The 15,883-nt window shown below is 37.6% G+C and overlaps 1 pseudogene; it reads right to left on the bottom strand.

Annotated features, from left to right (window-relative positions):
- Positions 1–10,501: 10,501 nt before the first annotated feature.
- Positions 10,502–11,090, bottom strand: LOC101083076 (annotated as a pseudogene).
- Positions 11,091–15,883: the final 4,793 nt, after the last annotated feature.

Raw genomic sequence — 15,883 nt, 5'->3', positions numbered from 1 at the left:
CTGAGGCGGGGTTCGAGCCCCTGAATGAGGAGATCATGACCTGAGCTGAAGTCTGACTCTCAACCCACTGAGCCACTCAGGTGCCCCCGAATAGTATTTTCTTAACGTGGGACAAGAGTTTAGGTTTTTCCATGCAAGTTCAATTTTTCTTGTCAGTTTTTGGCAGAGAATGGATAAAAGATGAGTGATTTACAATACAAATTTGAGTAGATTTGCTTGAGGAATAGAAGCAAAGTGTAACTGAGGATTATTGAAGCTATGTTATTTTCGTGACTTGCTTTGGAATTGGTGCATTCAATTTGTCACTTTAGAACGACACTTAGTTGAAAAGAATTCTATTATAGTTCTCTTCTTGGCTGTGTGGAGTGTTATTTCTTTTGCTAGCAGAACCTGAGGCTTTCCATTAAATGTGTTTGAGTTTGGGACTCTGACTTCTCAACTTATTGTTTCTAAGGAAATGGCCAGGAAAGGCCACACATCAGCTTTTTAGTGTAAAAATAATGAATGAGCATTTGAAATGAATAAGAATGAGTCTCACCCTCTGTCCCACCTAGGCCACGTGTTTGCCTTGTGCCTCATTTCCCACAACTGGAAGCTCCCAGCTGAATAATCATATCCAAACATGCTGAGCTAATTGAAGAAAGGTGCTATGTAAACAAAGGTACTATTATTATGGTCATTTTCCCAGACCTTGGGCTTCCCCACCCACTTCCTCTCAATTTACAATGAGGTGGAAAGCAGTCTCCTCCAAACGGATGCCGACTTTGAGAGAAATGCCTTTGGTGCCCTCAAGTGGCTTCCTTAGGTAGAAATCACTTCGCCATGAAGCCTAAACCCATGGCAAAGAAATCGTTCCCTGTAACATGTCAGTTTAAAGGGGTAAAGATATACAACTCAAGCACATGTGGCGTTCAGATTAATATTTTCTAAACAAAATTATTTACGTGTCTAAAATGGCAGGGCGTCTTTCCTAGTTTTGAAGTATTTTTTAAACAACATTTTAAAAACTAACGTCTTTAAAGTTTTAAAAATAACAGTAGCATCTTTCTGAATGAGAAGGGATAGGTACAGTAAATATGTTTCTTGATAATCTAATCCCTCCCCCAGTTGGTAGGACAGATCTTTCTGTCCCCAAACTGGAGGCTACATGTTGGATGCATGCAGGTGCATAGAGGTACTGAACAAACAGCCAGGTCTTCATAAATGTTTCCTAAATCTGTCTCTTAAGTCTGCAACTGTCAAGCATCAGTGTATTACTTGTCCGAGCTGACCCGTTTTCTTTACACCTAAAAGAAAAGCAATTAACCAAATGAGTGGTTTTTAAAGTTATCAGTTAGTTTCATCAGCTGAGCCTCTTTTTATGGAAGAAATATTCCATACAACCCCAGTCATAAAATAAACGACAGTGGAACTATTGTGGCTTAGACTGTGCTAAGTTTACCCAGTTTTCTTTCCTTTTCCTTTCCCCCAAAGCCCCTTATACACCTTAGAGAATCCCAGAACTCCAGGGAACACGGTATTAAAATCATTGTACTTGTTATCACTATTGTTTATTTAGACTTCAATTTAAGAAAATACCATTTAGTTCATTTCTTTATAGGGTCTTACAATTTAATTTTGTTTTTTTGTGCTTTGTATTAAAACTTTGATTCGCCTCAATCATCAATGTGGACACAGAGCTGGTAAAGTAGAAAAGATGAATTTCCAAGTTTCCTGTCTGTTCTTATGCTTTTGAGACTTTATGAATCAACAAATGATTCTATTTAATCGTATATACTGCTGGCTATCAGATACTCAACTTGATGTTGGATTTTGTCAGGGTAAAGAAGCTGATCGAGGCAAAATCTAATTGACCAAACTTGAAAGCAGTGAAGTACTATATCATAATATAATTGGATGACACTAAAAATACACGAGTGCTGAAATGTATGTGATCGAGTAGTCTGAATTTTCTGGCTGTTCAGAGGAAAGGGAGAACAGTACATTTCGTAGGAGTCAAAAAAAAAAAAGGTCAGTGAGATGAGCTGAGCCTAGAACAGGTGACCTTGGACCATCAGAAAGGAACAGATAATTCATTTTTAATACATAGCCTGGTGATTTTAAGAATCACTATAATTTTCAAACATGAGTGCATGTGGTTCTATCAAAAATTTCTCTCTATCAGGTAGGCATGCCTAGGGAACTCTGCCTGCTACGTCAGTCCTGCCCTGCACAGATAGCACAAGTCGTCAGGCATTAGCTGTTCCAAGAAGTGGAATATGTCATATTGGAAATCTAATATAAGAGTTGGGACATAGCTAAACTAAAAGGTCAAGTATGATCTTCAAGGAACAAAACTCGGATAGATAAGGTAATGGGCAAAATGGAAGTCAGCTGATTCTTATAAAATCACCATAGATTCTATTTGGTGAAGGGACACTACAAAAATCCACCCCTCCCTAACAAAGTTGGTGGTTTTTCTTCTCTTAAATTGCTATTCTTTCTTTTTCTTTTTCATTTCACACCCTGGCTCCTGTGTTTTCTGGCCGTAGGGCAGGTTGAAGTGAAAACAGGAAATGATGGTTTCTCCTACTGTTTCTTGCCAGGTCAGCACTAGGAAGTGCTAAGGACCTGGAGGTGTGGACTCCAGTCGGTTCCTGAAACCTTCCCCAAATCCCTTAGGTTTATCCCCTGAGAAGGAGACGTGCTGTTAATAAAATACTGTGGCCCAGACTAAGACAGAACATTGATAGAAAATCAATTAGCATATTTCACTACATGTATAGGCCAAGTGAAATAAAAATAGGGTAAACTCAAAAGGTGCTGGGAAAGTATTTGAAAATAAAAACTCCACATCTATTCAAAAATGGAAAATATTTTCCTATACTTGGAATTAAAAGATGTATACAAATAAATAAAGCAATACGTTTTCCGGGCAAAAGCGTATGTAAATATTAAGAAGAATGACAGAAAGTTTTTATTATATGTAGATAATGCACCTACCAGGAAAATGAATAAATTATTTTGACAACTATTTAGAACCAAGAGATTTAAGTGAATGATTATAATACCTATATAGGAAGATTAGTAGACATCCTCTGTAATAAGCTATCATGTGAATGTAAAACATTCCGTTTACAATATCAAGAAAAATGAAAACACCATGAGTGAAACATAACAACAAATATCTTAGAAAACACTTTGAAAGATATAATAACAGAAAATAATCAAATGGGCATATGATAGCTTGTGAAATTTGCAAAGTGTATTTCTTTGGCTATCCCAGCACTGGGGTGCAAGAGGTGAGAGATTCTAACTGTGTTAGAGTTCTTAAAACTCGCCTCTCAAATCTATGTATTGTGCTAAGAATCTTAGACGTTAACGTTGTTACTCTCTGTCTTTAGGTTGTCCACCTAAATTAGAAACAACCAGCTCACCTCCAATCCCTTGAAATCTCACGCCCTATGTATTCTTCCATGTGCTGGCCACATAAACTCCCAAGTTTTGCCTTCCTTGGGCCTTTTATTAGAGGTGACCACAGACAGCCAGTGCATGTCACTAGCTGCCAGAGTTCCAGCCCTTAGCTGTACCAGGATTTTTCACTGTTGTCAGCATGAACAAGGCCAGGTAAATCCTAAACCTCACCAACTCCCCTGGTAGAAAGCTTACGGATTGCAATCATTTCCAGTGCTAACTTTTGTGTTAGCTTAGTTGGAAACATGAGTCGAATTTATAACGTTAAGAATCCCACTAAACCTGGGGCGCCTGGGTGGCTCAGTCGGTTAAGCGTCCGACTTCGGCTCAGGTCACCATCTCACGGTATGTGAGTTCGAGCCCCGCGTCGGGCTCTGTGCTGACTGCTCAGAGCCTGGAGCCTGTTTCGGATTGTCTCCCTCTCTCTCTGACCCTCCCCTGTTCATGCTCTGTCTCAAAAATAAATAAACGTTAAAAAAAAAAAATTAAAAAAAAAAAAAAGAATCCCACTAAACCTTATTATATGCAAAAACCATGGGGGGTTTATAGAGGCAAGAAAGGATTATTAAAGGATAGTGGTAACTGACAGAATCTCTTGAGGTGCTAGAGAAATAGGCATACAAGTCACACAGACAGAAGGAAGGTTTCCAATCAGTCCCCAGCCCTCTTCTACTACTGCTGGGACCCAGGTAGTACGTATTCCTGATGCTGGACACATTGTCACTGGAACTGGTGCCACTGCAGCTGTTAGGCGTCAAAAGGAGTGGCTGCCTCTATTGTTACCTGTCAACACAATATTCATTTCCGGTGACCCCCTGAGGGAGGGTGTGTCTGATCACCATGGTGTAAACCATTTGACCACAACTTGAGCTACGGAGGTTGAGAATATAAAATTTTTACATTTTTTAATGTTTATTTTTGAGGTGGGGGGGAAGAGGCAGAGAGAAAGGGAGACAGAGAATCTGAAGCAGGCTGAGGAGGCCGACACGGGGCTCGAGCCCGTGAACCATGAGATCATGACTTGAGCCGTAGACAGACACTCAACCGAGTCACTCGGGCACCCCAAGATTTTACATTTATGTCTTTTAGGGAGGCAGCCTTTGCTGGAGAGGGAGTCCCTACGCATAGGAAGGGGGTCTGTTCCTGCAAAAACAGTGACAACTATCAGTGAGTAGGGCAAGTTCTCTCTCCTGTATTTTCTTTCTGGAAAACATTTTTGTTTTGTTTTGTTTTTCCTCAACAATTCTATCTCATTTTTTTGTTTGTTTTCAAAGGAATCTTAGGATGACATAATACATTAAGTAGTGTTCAGATTTTGATTAGAGTTGACTTAAATGAGATAATGAGACAATGAGATCATATGAAAAAAGTTACATTTTATGATGCTCAGTATTTTCACCTAGGAATACAGTATGACTCAATTGATTCATATATTCAATTACATCTTATGACAAAGTTTGCATATATCTTCACATGAGGATAAATTTACTAAATTTGTTCCAAGAGTAATTGTTTTCCTATTTCAAGTGAGGTCTTTATTTGTATTAGTTTTAAACTAGCTATTGCCAAAATCCCCAAAAGTCATTGATTTGTAAATTTGTTTTATTGAAATATACATTTAGAAAAGTATACTTATCACATGAATTTTCATCAAATATACCCTCATAATCAGCAACTAGATCAAGAAACAAAATATTGCTAAAACTCGACACCAAAGATCTTGAGATCTACCCATGTTGTTTGTATGTATTAATAATTAATTTCTTTTAAAGCAGAGTAGTATTTCATTGTATGTATGTATCACAACGTATTTGTTCACTCACCTACTGATGGACATTTGAGTTGTTTCCAATTTTTTGGCTATTACAAATAAAGCTGCTATAAGCATTATGTATAAGGCTTTGTATGGACATATGCTTTAGGACAAAGACTCTGCCCTTAGAACTCTGGGTGTTTTGGTCTCCTTAGACTCCCAGTTCCATCATCATGACTCAGGGAAACTACTGGACAATGCCTGAGCCTTCCCTCTTGTGCCGTGTCATAGGAAATCCCTCCAGGTTGGAGCAAATGTAAGGCTCAGCTCCATGTTTCTTAGTCTGGGATCACTGTCCTCAATTGCCAAATATCTAAATTCTTGAAAACTATTGTTTAATGAATTTTTTCCGGTTGTTTGTGTCTGCCACAAGAGTAAATTCAGTCTCTATCGCTCCATCTTGGCCTGAAGGTGGAGTCCTGGTATAGTTTTTTATTGTTGTTTTGGTTTTGTTTTTTTTTTTAATTTTTTTTTCAATGTTTATTTATTTTTGGGACAGAGAGAGACAGAGCATGAATGGGGGAGGGGCAGAAAGAGAGGGAGACACACAGAATCGGAAACAGGCTCCAGGCTCGGAGCCATCAGCCCAGAGCCTGACGCGGGGCTCAAACTCACAGACCGCGAGATCGTGGCCTGGCTGAAGTCGGACGCTTAACCGACTGCGCCACCCAGGCGCCCCTGTTTTGGTTTATTGAGCAAGAATTCACATACTATCAAGTTCTCTATTTTAAAGTGCACAGTTCAGTGGGTTTTAAGATATTCACAAAGTTATGCATCCAGCACCACTCATTCCAGAACATTTTAGTCACTCCCAAAGGATACCCCATATCCATGACCAATCTCTCACTGTTCCCTACCCCCTCTCTGCCCACTGGCACTGCAGAGTCCGTATTCTGTTTCCATACATCTGTCCATTCTAGGTATTTCATATGAGTGAAATCATAAAGTATGTGGACTTTTGTGTTCCATTTCTTTCACTGAGAATGTTTTCAAGGATCATGCATGTATGTATGTATCAGAGCTTCATTCTGCTTTATGGTTAGATATTTCAGTATACAGATGCACCATGTTTGTTTGCCTATTCATCGCTTGACAGGCATTGGGTTGTCTCCACTCTCTGGCTATTATGATAGTGCTGTTATGCACATTTTTGTACAAGCTTTTGTGTGGACATATATTTTCGTTTCACACAGGTACATACATACCTAAGAGCGGAATTTCTGGATTACATGGTAACTCTGTGCTGAACTTTTTCGAAGAACTATTGTAGGTCTTCTAGGAGCGCCTGGGTGGCGCAGTCGGTTAAGCGTCCGACTTCAGCCAGGTCACGATCTCGCGGTCTGTGAGTTCGAGCCCCGCGTCAGGCTCTGGGCTGATGGCTCAGAGCCTGGAGCCTGCTTCCGATTCTGTGTCTCCCTCTCTCTCTGCCCCTCCCCCATTCATGCTCTGTTTCTCTCTGTCTCAAAAATAAATAAATGTTAAAAAAAAAATTAAAAAAAAAAAAAGAACTATCGTAGATCTTCTAAATGTCTGTAAATCTTATGTTCCCACCCGCAGTGTATGGGGCTTCCGATTTCTCCACAACCTTACCAGCATTTGTGATTATCTGCCTTCCAGATTACAGCCCTCCTAGCAGATGCACAGCGGTTTTTTTTACTGTGGTTTGATTCACATTGTTTCTTGTGTCAGTTTCAGTAGTTTGTTTCTAGTGTTTCTATCATGTTTCATTTCACTTGCTTTTATGAATTGCTAAAGATTCTAGAAAATGTGAATATTAAATGTGAAAATGTGATGATAATTAGAAAGTGTGTGGTAGTGTTTTATTTTATTACTGGATTCAAGGTCTTTACCTTAGGTTTTATTTCCCTCCACCAAAAAATTTCTGCTTAGAAAAAATTCTTCTACATCAAGTTTGATTTTTTTTTAAACAGAAATGTGAATGTGACACTTAATATTACTATGGCCAATTATATTGAATATGTAAATTAATAAAGTTACACTGTTTTTTATTTTTATTTTTTAACATTTATTCCTTTTTGAGAGAGAGAGATGGGGGGGGAGGGTCAGAGAGAGAGGAGCGCCTGGGTGGCTCAGTTGGTTAAGTGTCTGACTTCGGCTCAGCTCATGATCTCACGGTCGGTGAGTTCGAGCCTGGCGTCAGGCTCTGTGCTGACAGCTGGGAGCCTGGAGCCTGCTTCAGGTTCTGTGTCTCCCTCTCTCTCTCTCTCTCCTCTCTGTCCCTCCCCCACTCACACTCTGTCCCTCTCTCTCAAAAATAAATAAACATTTTTTAAAAATTTAAAAATAATCAAATCATACTTTTAGCACTGAGACGGACAATATCCTATTTGATTATGGCATATTCTTTTAACATTGCACCACAATTATATACTAACATTACTGATATTTTAAAGTCCTTTTTTTCATGTGTGAGTTTGGCTAGCAATTTGTTATCCGTATCATTTTAAGTTTTGATTTTAAAAGTAAATTGAGTTTCAGATTCACTTTCTGAATTTCTTTCTCCTTTATGTTATTAGAGGGATCGACTTATTTATCTTAACTTTTATAACTGACATGTTTTGTTTGAATTTTTTCTGTGTTACCTCCTTATGCTTTAGACATAATTGACTAAATTCTTTTTTCCTATGAAGCCTGTCTCTATATTTTTATTTCCTCCTTATCTATGTATCAAAGTCAAAAGCTTCTTCTTAATTCTCTAATGCAGTACTTAAATATTTTTAAGCACATATATCAATATGCATTTTTTCTAATTGTGAATTTTATTATAAAATATGTGTTATAAATATAAATATAAATATAAATATAAATATAAATATAAATAAGTTTGTGTTAGGAATGAAAAGCCATCAGGACATATTTATGTATTTATCCGTGTGTATACCTTAACCTTATATATTTGTGCTTTATGTTGTTGCAAAGTCCTTTGAGATGTTTTACACTTTTATTCTTTTTCCCCCACTCACCAGAGTATGTTTATTTTTACATTACTTTTTGTCTTTCCTTGAGTTCTTTTGTTTATATTCTGCCATTTTGAGAATGATTAATTTGTTTATCCCAATTTGCTATTGTTTAGTTATCAAAGAATTTAATTTCGACTGAATTTTATTGTCAGGATTAGTTCTCATTGTCAATAATTTTCTATTTGTACAACCAGTAAACACTAGTCTAATATAGAAAGTGTGTTTGGTTAGTTCAGTTCTATGAATAAAATATTTTATTTTTTTAATTTTTTTAACATTTATTTACTTTTGAGACAGAGAGAGACAGAGCATGAACGGGGGAGGGGCAGAGAGAGAGGGAGATGGAGAATCTGAAGCAGACCCCAGGTTCTGAGCCATTAGCACAGAGCCCGAGGCGGGGCTCGAACTCATGGACCGTGAGATCATGACCTGAGCCGAAGTCGAATGCTCAACCGACTGAGCCACCCAGGCGCCCCTAAACAAAATATTTTAAACATTGGCTATCCTAACGCTTACTTTAATAAAATTAACAAGTTTCTCTGTGTTCTAGCGTAGCCATGACTTTATACAAAACTTTTGATGCTAGTACTTTAATTAAGTGTAAAACCAGGATCTTATCAGTAGCTTCTAATTTTTAGCAAGGTTATTGTAATATCTGGTATTTTTCACTGTAACATTACTTATTATGCAACTTCTGGTTTGGCTATGAATGTGCTTTTTCTTTTTCTTTTTAAGTTTATTTATTTATTTTGAGAGAGAGAGAGAGAGAGAGAGAGAGAGAGAGAGAGAACCCCCACTAGTCTCTGCACTGCCACCATCGAGTCCAATGCAGGGCTTGAATTCACAAATCGTGAGATCATGACCTGAGCCAAAACCACAAATCAGACACTTAATTGACAGAGTTACCCAGGCACCATTTCAGCAAATGTAATTAATGGTGCTGTGTGTGTGAGATTAAATTTAAACGAAACAAGGCAGTCTCCGTAAAATTGTCTTACCACATGGTGCTGACGCAAACTACCATGTTTCAATTCGATCTGGGACTCCACTGACTTCAAAATGGACTGTTGGGGCGCCTGGGTGGCTCAGTCGGTTAAGCGTCCGACTTCGGCTCAGGTCATGATCTTGCGGTCCATGAGTTGGAGCCCCGTGTTGGGCTATGTGCTGACAGCTCAGAGCCTGGAGCCTGTTTCAGATTCTGTGCCTCCCTTTTTCTCTGACCCTCCCCTGTTCATTCTCTCTCTCTCTCTCTCTGTCTCAAAAATAAATAAATGTTAAAAAAATAAAAAATAAAATAAAATAAAATAAAATAAAACAAAATAAAATAAATCGACTGTTATTTTATGCACCTATGAGAAAAAAAAAAAAACCTCTCAATTAAGCTCTGATACAATCCTGGTTTTCCACTTAGAATTTTTCATTTTATACCTATTGAAAAGGTATATATTTTATATTTACATAGACAAATAGAACGATCATAATCATGTTGTTAGGTTATTTGCCTCTTGTGGCTTAAAGCCTGAAAGTGAGGCCCAGTATTACGTGTGCCTTGATATTTGGAGACGAGAGGGAGGAACATGAATGGCTTACCTGCAAGTTTCCCTTCTCCCTCTGCTCCTGTCGAGATGGACCCATAGCCAAATAGGTTTCCTATTACAGAGACCAGACAGTTGCTTCTTTTCCTTGACTTCCCTGCCAGCCTGTGAAGTTCAAGCCAATCGCATCCTCCACCAGGAATCAGGGAGCATCTTACTTTCTTGATACTAAGTCTATTTCCCACAGTCCCTGGTCTTTCACTTTGTTCCCAAATGCAACCCCTACGTGGTTCTGCATGGCACAGCGTCCCCCTGCCCCAGGCTGTGAGTACGCATGACGAATACACTGCTGTTGACCTCATCTGTCCAGCATCATGTACCGTGGTTTGGCCATCCCCATAGCCCTGTGGTAGGGATCCTTCCCACACGCATTGGGTGAAGAGGAGGTCAATAAAACACCTCTGGACAGTAAGATTTTGTTATCAGTGACAAATTACTATGTACTTTTTTGCAGATAGGTTTTCTGTGAGCAATCATCTGATTTATAAAAAGATGCAACAAAATTTAAAATGACACACAATATCAATTTCAAAACAACATCAAAAAGTCAGAGAATTTAACCCCATGTAAGTAGAATAAATAATGCTATAGCGTATTGCTATATGAACTGGCAACAGAAAGGGTTGGCAAAGGAAGGCGGAGGAAGTCAACTCTATCTTTTAAGAACGCGAACAAGGAGCTCCATAATCATTGGCATCCACTCCATATTGTAACTGTGGTTAGAAATGTATATGATGGGAACTCCAGGGATTTTCTGAATCCTTCATTTAAGGTCCGGGGTCAACGGTGGCCACAATGTAACATTTGTGCTGAGTTACTGTCTGTACTAAGCAGTCATCTACATAGTTGCTATGTGTGTGCCTGGTAATTGTTCAAATCTTGGATCCTTGGCAATCCTTAGAGCCACTGGATACTTTTGCCCCAATTGATCAATTTCAGTCATGACACAGTCAGTTGTATCGGGGATACAATTGTCATATGGACAGTCCATCATTGACTGTATTAAGTCAGGTTTGGCTTAAATGGAAAAGTTGATATAGTTGATATCAACCAGGGCATGGTAAGGTGAGCCTAGCTGTGTGTTATATTGGAAGAATAAGCAAGAAGGATGTTGAGGTACTTCTCTTTCATTGAGTGTGCACTGGGATCTTTCTTTTCTTTCCTTTTAGGTTTTAATATACCCTACTCTTTAAGCCTCTGATCTCAGAGACTAAGCATTGGCTTCATGGTCTCATACTTTCTGGCTTTTCTTTTGCTTTCCCATGTTCTTGCCACACTCTTGTTTCTTTTTTGAATATATTTTAAACAGTAATTAAACTTAACATGTGTAGCACAAACAATAGAACACAAATGAGGTGGAAATAACACAGATGTCTGTGATCAAGTTCTTGCTGTCTCAGGCAATGGTAACTTCCTGATGACCCTCACCCAGGCAGAAGCAATTGCAAGAATAACAATAACCAATATCGGTGACGTTAAAATGTAAAAAATAATATCTTAGCATTCGGTCATACTAAAAGCGTTTTGCAATTTCCAGCATCAGTGTTTTTATTATGTTGGATCACAAAATTTGTACCAAACCAGCCATAAAATGAGCCGCATTTCTCAAGCTTCTAAAGCAGGGGCTGGCTAACTGAAGCCTGTGCTCTCTAACTGGCTGGTAGCTTGGTTTTTGAATGACCTGTGAAGTAAGAATTATTTTTACTTAAAAAAAAAAAACCTTTTTAAATATTTATTTATTTATGAGAGACAGAGACAGAGACAGAGACAGAGTGGGAGCAGGGGAGGGGCAGAGAGAGAGAGGGAGATACAAAATCCAAAGCAGGCTCTGGGCTGTCAGGACAGAGCCCCACACGGGCTCAAACTCAGGAATTGCGAGATCATGATCTGAGCCAAAGTCAGAAGCTTAACTGATTGAGCCGCCCAGGTGTCCCAAGAATTAGTTTTACTTTTTAAAGGGCTGCAAACACAAGCAAGCATGCAAATAAAGAACGATATGTGACGGAGACCAAATATGGACTGAGAAGCCTACATTATTTAATGTGTGATCCTTCAGAGAAAAATTTGCTTCTGTTCTAAAGTAGTACAGATTTGATTGTACTGATCACTGATAGCTATGCTTTTAAAGTTTATTTCTTCTTTTTAATGTTTATTTATTTTTGAAAGAGGGAGAGACAGAGTGCGAGCAGGGGAGGGGCAGAAAAAGAGAGGGAGCCCACAGAAAAGGGGCTCTGTGTTCTGGATTTGGACACAGAATCCAGAGCAAGCTCCAGGCTCTGAGCTATAAGCACAGAGCCTGACTTGGGGCTAGAACGCACGAGCCGTGAGATCATGATCTGAGCCGAAGTCAGACGGTTAACTGACTAAGCCCCCCAGGAACCCCATAAAATTTGTTTATTTATTTTTTGAGAGAGAGTGATCAGGGGAGGAGCAGAGAGGGAGGGAGAGAGAGAGAATCCGAAGCAGGTTCCACACTGTCAGCTCAGAGCCCAATGTGGGGCTCAATCCCACGAATGGTGAGATCATGAACTGAGCTGAAATCAAAAGTCAGACACTTTATCCGGCTGAGCCACCCAGGCACCCTCCTAACAGATATACTTTAAAAATGATTGGTTCCATAGTTCTCAGATATTCTTGATTCACTGCATCTTTTGTAACCCAATCATTTTCAGCGTGTCCCCATGACTAAAGAAATACTTAAAAGTTCTGCTTATTGAGTAGTTAGGTACAAACAACATAATAAGCATTATGTGCTGACAACTTAATAGCAATTTGAAAAGCATGATCCATGTTTATTAAAAGGATAAGCTGGTACTTTCATTTCACTTTAAATAACCACAATTAATATTAGGCCTGTCTAAACTTCTTAAAGCCTGGAATGAGTTTGGACACCATCATTCTCATTTCCTGCTCTACACTGATGTCCACTGTAGATGTCTTCACAAAGACACATCATCAAAGGAAAGTAGCACAAGCCATTGTTGAAATTGTAAGCTACTTCTAACTGGTATATTTCACATCAGATAGATACAGTCACTGCGTTTGCCTAGAAAAGCTAAAATATACCGTGAGTTTGTTGTGGCAATCTCTTATGCCTTGGCACACAGTTCAAGAACTTTAGAAGAGTTGATTTATCATAAAAAAGCATAAGCCTCTAGCCATGCCTGGTATGAGAATGATTTTCAGTATTTGTCTGAGTCATTTCATTTTTGTCATGTGATAATGTAAGTATATATGACAATCATAAAAATTTGTTACTGACAATAAGAGTAAGAAATACTTATATGTCAGGGTAATTGACATTATAACAATTTTGTATAAATATGGTTTATTTCTCAATTTATTTAGGTCCCTTTAATTTCTCTTGTCCAAGTTTTATAACATTAATATTGAGTGTATCAATTTCATACATATTTATCCTATTTATTTCATTATTTTTGTTGCTATTGTATATTGTGTCTTTAAAATTTCACTTTGAATTATTTGTTGATAATTATAAGTATGTAATAAATACTGTAAATATTGTAAATAAGTATTATAAATATGAACTTGTTGAACTTAACTTTAGTCATATTACTTTTACTGAAGATCGTTCAAGGTTTTCTACCTACATTATTTTTTCTTCTATAAATAAAGACAGTTTCACTCTTTATTTTTCAACTTGCAAGCCTTTTAATTTTTTGCCTTATTGTGCTGTCTAAAACTTCTATCTGCCAATAAGTGTGAGCAGAAATTCTTGCTTATTTTAGGGAAGTATAACGTTAGCTATAAAGTTTTCATAAATGTCCTTAATCATGGGTGTTAAATATTGTCAAAAGCTTTTTCTCCATCTATTGAAAATATCACATGTGTTTCCTTCATTTTGTTAATATGATGAATTACACTGATTGACATTGAAATGTTGAACCAATGTTGCCTTCCTGGAATAAACTGTGGCTGGTCATAACGTATTATTCCTTTCACACTAGGTTATATTATACCATTGCTAGATTATATTGACAATAGTTAATTTTTTTTTCCATTTGTGTTCATGACAGATGTTAGTCTGAGTTTTTCTTTCCTGTTGTATCTTTGTCTGGCTTTAGGTCGAAAGTAATTCTGTTCTCATAAAATGAGTTGGGAAGTGCCTCTTAATCTATTTTCTGGAGGAGTTTGTGTAAGGTTGGTCTTATTTCTTTAAATGTTTCGTAGAATTCGTCAGTGATATCATTTGAGTTACCTACAAGTCTGAGGAAAAGTATATAGATGTATATACTGATGTATACAGTGCTCGCTTCGGCAGCACATATACTGATGTATACATCTCTCTATATCTATCTATCTATCTATCTATCTATCTATCTATCTATCTATCATCTATCTATCTATCTATCTATCTTTCATCTCTCTATCATCTATCTATCTATCTATCTATCTATCTAATGATTTCAAATTCTTTGATAGGTATAGGATTATTTGAGATTGGCTTTTTCTTCTTGTATCAATTTTGGTCATTTTTATATTTCATGGAATTTGTCCATTTCATCTGGTTTTTCAGGTTTACTGGCATACAATTGTTTGTAGTCACCCCCAATTCCTTTCGGATGTTTATAATATCTGTAGTGCTGACATCTATTTGATTCCTGATATCGATAATTTGTATCTCCTCTTCCTTTTTCGTGATCAGTTTGGCCATAAGTTTATCAATTTTATTGATCTTTTAATTGATCAAAAACCCAGCTCTTGCCCTAGTGAATTTCTCCATTGTTTGTCCATTTTTAATGTTATTGACTTCTGTTTACTATTTAGTATTTATCCTACTTATTTTGGGTTTAATTGATCCTTATATTTCTAGCTTCTTAAGATGGGAATCTGGATTCTTATTTTTACAATTATTCTCCACATTTCATGGAAAGATTTGATCACTAGGTGGCAGCAACATATAGGGAAGGGCACTGAAGTTGTGACGCCTGTATATTCAACATAAGCACAACCAGCTGGTCAGCCTCCCAGTAGCTGGTAAAGGCCTGAGTTACTTGCTGATTTTCACCAGGAATGCATTGATAGCTGGAACTAACGAAGTAAAGTCATAGTTTACCTCTGTGTCTGCTCAGATCGGCTTGTCTCGCTGTTTCTGTAGCTATCTCGTGAGCTCCTGGTGAGGATTTATTTGTTTACCTTGAGCATTTTGTACTATTTATGTACTATCATCATTCTCCAAATTTAGTTACAGTTGTCTATAGGACATAAACGAATCAGAACCGACGGGACACAGGACTGCCTGTTTTTGTTTTTTAACTTTTTTAGTTTGAACTAATTGTAGGTTTACCAAAAAGTTGTAAAGGTAGTACAAAGAATTCTCATACACTCTCCTGAAAAAAGTGATTTTGTTCAGTCTGTAACCCTAGTACTAGGCTAGCACTATTCCCCGCACAATTGAGAGAGTAAGGATTCAATATTACTAACTCCAAATTTGGAATATTTTGGACAAGAAAGTGCTGAAAATAATTTTTAAAGATCCTGATACGAAAGGAGAAATATAAAGATCTGTAAGCTACAGCTATTTTTTTTTATTATTTACATTTGTATAAGGCATTTTTTCCTATTTTTTACCTTTAGATTTTTTTCATTACATTAAAAGTTAATTTCTTTAAGAGAGCATAGTTGGTCTTATATTTTTTCTAATCTAAAAATTTGACTTCTAATGAAGTATTTAGTTTATTTAAATGTAGTTATTGACAGAGTTGAGTTTCACCTACCATCTTGATGTATCAACTTAGTGGAGTAGTTCTCAGTTGGGCACAATTTTGCCCCAGAGGGGACATTTGGCAATGTTTGAAGTCATTTTTGGTTGTCATAAAGGGAGAGGGTTGGTGGTATTGGCATCCAGGAGTAGAGGACAGAGTTGCTGCTGAACATTCTACAATGCACAAGGAAGCCCTGACATCGAGGTATCTATATCAAAGGCATCACTGTAGATTATGGGACAGAAAAATGTTTTTTTCCCTTCTTAGGAGTTTATATTTTATAGTCTATGAGATTTGATGTGTGTTCTTCAGGAG

Source organism: Felis catus, chromosome B1 (genome assembly GCF_018350175.1).
Source record: "Felis catus isolate Fca126 chromosome B1, F.catus_Fca126_mat1.0, whole genome shotgun sequence".
In the NCBI taxonomy this organism is placed as follows: Eukaryota; Metazoa; Chordata; class Mammalia; order Carnivora; family Felidae; genus Felis; species Felis catus.
This window is presented reverse-complemented; position numbering and strand designations above follow the sequence as displayed.